The sequence below is a fragment of the Erinaceus europaeus genome, chromosome 12, assembly GCF_950295315.1.
Source record: "Erinaceus europaeus chromosome 12, mEriEur2.1, whole genome shotgun sequence".
NCBI lineage: Eukaryota > Metazoa > Chordata > Mammalia > Eulipotyphla > Erinaceidae > Erinaceus > Erinaceus europaeus.
This window is the reverse complement of record NC_080173.1, coordinates 78,874,549-78,880,715: the sequence shown is the minus strand read 5'-3', so window position 1 is coordinate 78,880,715 and position 6,167 is coordinate 78,874,549.

Sequence of the window (6,167 nt, the reverse complement as noted above, 5' to 3'; positions counted from 1 at the left end):
CTGTGGGGAAAATGCAGTCCAATGGGCATCAGTTTGCAATCTGTATTTTTATTTATTTATTTATTTTTTGGAGAGAGGAGGGGAAGACAGAGAGGGGGAGAAGAGACACCTGCAGACCTGCTTCACCGCTTGTGAAGCGACTCCCCTGCAGGTGGGGAGCCGGGGGCTCGAACTGGGATCCTTACGCCGGTCCTTGTGATTTGCGCCACGTGCGCTTACCCTGCTGAGCTACCACTCGACTCCCCAATCTTTATTTTTATATACACACACATTGGATTTCTTTCTTTCATTCTTTTTTTTTCTAATGAGATCTCAAGTTGACTGTCATATCTTTTTAAAAATATATATATTTATTCATTTATTTTTGGATACAAAAAGAAATTGAGAGGGGAGAGGGAGAAAAGATAGGGAGAGAGACACCTGCAGCCCTGTTTTCCTCAGCTGTGAAGCTTTCCCCCTGCAGGTAGGAACCAGGGGTTTGAACCTGGGTCCCTGAGCACTGTAATGTGAGTGCTTAGCCAGGTGCATCACCACCTGACTCCCACACAGGATTTCTCACTAAGAAAACATACATGAGACTGAAAAACAGAATAGTGGTTATGCAGACACACTTTCATGCCTGAGGCACATAAGTCCCAGGTTCAATCTTCCACACTGCCATAATAAGCCAGAGCTGTGCAGCAGTCCAGTAAAAACAGTAGTGTGTGGTATATTGCACCAGAGTAAAAGACTGGGCTGGGTGGCGGGGGAAGAGTACAGGTCCTGGAAAAGGATGACAGAGGACCTAGTGGGGGTTGTATTGTTATGTGGAAAAGTGAGAAATGTTATACATGTACAAACTACTGTATTTACTGTCGACTGTAAAACATTAATTCCCCAATAAAGAAATTAAAAAAATAAACAACCACAAAACTGTAGTGGTGGTGGTAGGGCTGCTCAGCTGGTAGGACACAGGACTTTTTCAGGCTGGATCCTAGGTACCATGTGTACCAGAGTGGTGATATTCTCTCTCATATGAAATAAGTATCCCTACCTTTTATTTTTCTTTTTAAGAAAATACAAATATTGTTACCCTTTACCTCTCTCTCCCTTCTTTCCAAAGTCACCAGCTTCGTGTTTCTGATTCTCCTCCTTCAGCTTCTAGCACCAGATAGAAAGAACAGGTTTCTGCTTCAATTACTCCCATGTGCCAAGTGGAGTTTGAGCTGGCCTGCGCTGCTATCAAACAGTTGAAGGGGCCGGTGAGTGATGAGGAGAAACTAGTGGTGTACAGTTTCTACAAACAGGCCACCCAGGGTGACTGCAACATCCCCTGCCCACCCACCGCAGAAATAAGAGCTAAAGCCAAATGGGAGGCATGGAACCAAAACAAAGGGATGTCCAAGATGGATGCCATGAGGGTTTACATCGCCAAAGTGGAAGAACTGAAGAAAAAAGATACTGGCTGAGGGGAACAGCATGTCAAACAGACCGAAGTAACAAGGCTTCTTTGGTAGGGAAAAGGCTTCTTGAAAGACCTGGATGAAACAGAAGCAGCCATAGCTGGGACTTCAATAAATCAATCACTTACTGCAGTAGGCGTGATTATTGTTGAAAAAATTATAGATTCAAAGTGACCTTAGAGTTCCTGGGAGGTAGCAGTACCCCAAGCGTGTAAAAGGTTATCTCTTGGGGGCCAAGGGGTAGCGCACCGGGTTAAGTGTACGTGGCGTGAAGCGTAAGAACCGGCATAAGGATCCTGGTTCAAGCCCCTGGCTCCCCACCTGCAGAGGTGTTGCTTCACAGGTGGTGAAGCAGGTCTGCAGGTGTCTTGTCTTCCCCCTCTTCTGTCGATTTCTCTCTCTCCTATAACAACAATGATAACAAGGGCAACAAAATGGGAAAAATGGCCTCAAAGTGCAGGCACTGAGCCCCAGCAATAACCCTGGAGCAAACAAACAAAAAACCCTTAACCTATTTACTAGCAGTAGTTCATCAAAACTGACTTTCTGTATGGTTGTTGAGTTCCCAGATTTCCTGTTCCTCTGAAAATGCCCAATGCCCACTATTTGAGGCCAGTGAACATTCTGTAGAGACTGTTTTTGGAGTGAAGGGAGAAGAAAAGATAGGAAGGGGTGGGGGGTAGGTAGCATAATGGTTATACAAAGAGACTGCCATAGCATAATGGTTATGCAAGCAGACTCTCATGTTTAAGGCTCTGAAGTCCCAGATTCAATCCCCTGAACCACCAAAAGCCAGGGCTGATCAGCGCTCTGGTAAAAATAATTAGTTCAAAGAGAATGCCATGCCCTAGGCACCAAAGTCCCACGTTCAATCCTCCACACAACCATAAGCCAGGGCTGATCAGCGCTCTGGTAAAAATAATTAATTCAAAGAGAATGCCATGCCCTAGGCACCAAAGTCCCACGTTCAATCCTCCACACAACCATAAGCCAGGGCTGATCAGCGCTCTGGTAAAAATAATTCAACGAGAATGCCATGCCCTAGGCACCAAAGTCCCACGTTCAATCCTCCACACAACCATAAACCAGGGCTGAGCAGCGCTCTAGTTAAAAAAAAAAAGAAAGCCAAGATCCCTATTTCATCATGGATTGTTAATTCACTATACAGTAGAGCCTGTAAAGGGACTCTTTAATGGGACTTTGTTTTGTCTCCACCTGCAAGGGATTGGGAATCTTCACAAGCAGTGAAGCTACGGGTCTCGGTCTTCTCTCTCTCTCCCCTCCTTCCGTCTCAATTCCTTTCTATCTATAAAAGAAAAAAGAAAAAAAATTGTCACCAGGAGCAGTGGTGGATTTGTTGGTCAGGCAATAACCCTGGTTATAAACGAACAACAAAAAAAGTCTAGTCTTGGTCCAATTAAAGCCAAAAGGAAAAAGAAGGGATGTGAAATTGCAAAACAGTTTTACAGTATAGATTTCTCAAGATAAAGGCAAGAAATCTTAAGATTGAAACTTCCCACTACCAAACTGTGGTCTTGTTGAGAACTCTGCTAATGTACAATGACTGTGACAAATAGGCAGTTATGAAGTCACAGTAAAGAGCAGTGAATGCCCTGGGGTTGCTAATCCCAGCAAAATGTCAGGCAGATGGTAGATTTTATACTTTTCAGACTGACCTAGAACTTTGGAAACACAGTTCAAAGATATCCTAAATCTTTTTGGACTTAAATTCAAGGAATATCTGGGCTTGATAGGCTAGGACTCTATAACACCTCACATACAAAAACAAAATGACTACTCTGGACATGACAACTCTAGATTAATTTAAGAGTTCTATAGTTTGGGAGCTGGGCAGTGGTGCACTGGGTTGAGCGCACATGTTACCACTGCCAAGGACTTGAGTTCATGTCCCTGGTCCCCACCTTTAGGGGGTATGCTTTCGTGAACAGTGAAGCAGGGCTGCAGATATCTCTCTCCTCCTTAATCTTCCATGTCCCTCTCAAAAAGGAAAGGAAAGGAAGGAATGAAAGAAAAAAGGAAGGAAGGAAAGGAAAGGAAAGGAAAGGAAAGGAAAGGAAAGGAAAGGAAAAGAAAGGAAAGAAAAAATGACCACAAAGATTGATGGATTCTCATGCAGGCACCAAGCCCTAGCAATAACCCTGATGGTAAAAAAGAAAAAAGAAAGAAAAAAAGAAAAGAAAGATTGTTTCAGGCTGAAGAAATCACACTTTTTTTTTGGGGGGGGGCATCTCTGGGACCTGTGCATGCATGATTTCACTCCTCTAGGCCAAGTGTTTTCAGATAGTAATTCAAAACGAGATAAAGAGGGAAAGCCAACACAGCTCTCAGGCTTCCTCTGCTGTCACAGTATACCTACCATATGGTGGCAGGTCCTGAACCCTTGGATGCACATATGGAAAGGCAGGTGCCTTAACAGGTGAGCTATCCTGCTAGCCCTCATCTAATCATCATATTCTAATCAATGCTACGGGCCGAACTTGGGACCTCATGCTCCAAGTACAACACTAGCGACTTTGTCACCTCCTAGCTGCTCATCTAATCCCCTTTTTAAAAAGATTCATTACTATTTATTTGATAGAGAAGGAAATTGAGAGGGAAAGGGGAGATAGGGAGAACTAGAGCCCTCCAAAACACTGCTATACCATTTGTGAAGCTTTCCCCTTGCAAGTGGGAATTGGGGGCTTGAATTTCTGGAACCATCCGTTCCACCCGGGTTCCATGGCTGCCAGTTCTTAGCAACATCGCCCCGCCAGATATTCGTCGGGATGCGGCATCATCTAAGTTCATTTCCCACGTCTACGCTGGACCGGACCTGCCAATATACGCGGATATCTTCGCCCACCCTGTCCAACGCTTGACGTCTCATCACCCAATCTGGTCCCCTACGCCTACACTGAACTTCTCTGTTCCAGACTCTTGGAAACAGAGTTGGCAGTCAGCTGAGGTAAAGAACAAACACCTCATCCCAGACCCCAGCAAGCGTCAACCCGGCTTTGACCTAGCACGTTATGATTGGGCCCTCCTCAATCGCTATCGAACAGGCCATGGCCGGTGCGCCGCTATGTTCCACCGCTGGGGAGCCAGAGACGACCCGAACTGCCCCTGCAGCTACAGACAGACTATGACCCACATAGTCAACGACTGCCACCTCTCCAGATTCAAAGGAGGTCTCGAAACTTTACATCAGGCTCAACCTGACGCCGTTGACTGGCTACGGAAGAAGGGCAAACGCTAGAAGAAGGGGGCTTGAACCTGGGTCCTTGTGCACTGCAATGTGCACACTTAACCAGCTACAACATTATGCTCTCTCTCCAGCCCCAAGATTTATTTATTTTTAATTGACTTAACAACATTGTTCAACTCTGGTTAATGGTGGTGCCTGGGTTTGAACTTGATATTCTATATATTTTGAAAGATTTTTTTTTCTTTTGTTTTATGAGAGAGCAGACCATCACTATGCAGATCCAGGCATCAAATCTGGGGCATCACACATGCAAGTCCTGCACTGAGCAACTGGGTTGCTCAAAAAATTAAGAAAAAAAAGTGTTTCTGGGGAACAAACTCGGGATTGCACTGAGTGACAGCCCTGAGCTTTCTCCCCAGCCCAATTTTCTGTATTTGGATGGCCGGGATATCAGAGTACCACTTAAATACCATGGAGCCCCACCCATCTCCATCCTTGCTGCTATCCACATCGATCCTATGTGTGCAGGTGATGGAACCCCAATCACTAAGTCCCAGGTTTGGAAGGCACAGGGTCTACAGCTGAGCCACCACCTGTGTCCTCAAAATTTCAAAGTACAGAATATGGGAGTGTTAATCACTTCTCTTGACTGAAAGAAGAAAATTATTAAATGCCAAGTTTTTACCAGACTAAAACACTAGAACATTAGTGCTAGTGGTATTCCTGTTATAAGCAATTGATTTTGTTATAGTTGAACAGTTGTCAAAAAATCGATATGTCTATCTAAACTCTGGAATCTTCAACCAATGAAAACATGCCATTTGGCTGTGCCATAGTGAAAAATAATTTGTAATAGGGGCAGTGTAGACTATGACAAAAATTCTCTAATTGGACTGGTAACAACATGGTTTTATTTCTGATCTATAGCAGAGTCTACAGAGACTAAATATACAGTCACTACCCCAGTTTCCTTGCCTGTAAAGAAAACAACCAAGTTTGAGAGTTTTTTTGTTCCCATGAATGGATACATCTGGCTTCCTGGGTGCTAGGCAGGGATGCATGTTCCACAGGATGTCTCCTGTTAACCTGAAGCTTTTACTTTATTTTGTTTTGCAAACCATTCATCACTTTTATCTGCTGCCATTGCCTAAAAAGAAACACAATTGGAATATGTAATCCCACAAAACAACTGATTGCATTGTCAACAATCAAGAAATTAACACTGAAAGAGGGTTGTTCATTCAGTTTAATTACTTTGGCAAAAGGTGCTCATGAATATTGATTAATAGCTTGCAAATTCTCACTTTGCAAAGTAAAGGGCAGGGACCAGGCAGTGGCACACCTGGTTAAGCGCACATATTACCAAGCACAAGGACCCGGGTTTGAGCTCCTGCTCTCCATCTACAGGGGGTCTGTTTCATGAATGGTGAAGCAGGTCTGCAGGTGTCTAGTGTCTTTTTCCCCCCTCTATCTTCACATCCTTCCTAAATTTCTCTGTCCTATCTAATTTAAAAAGAAAA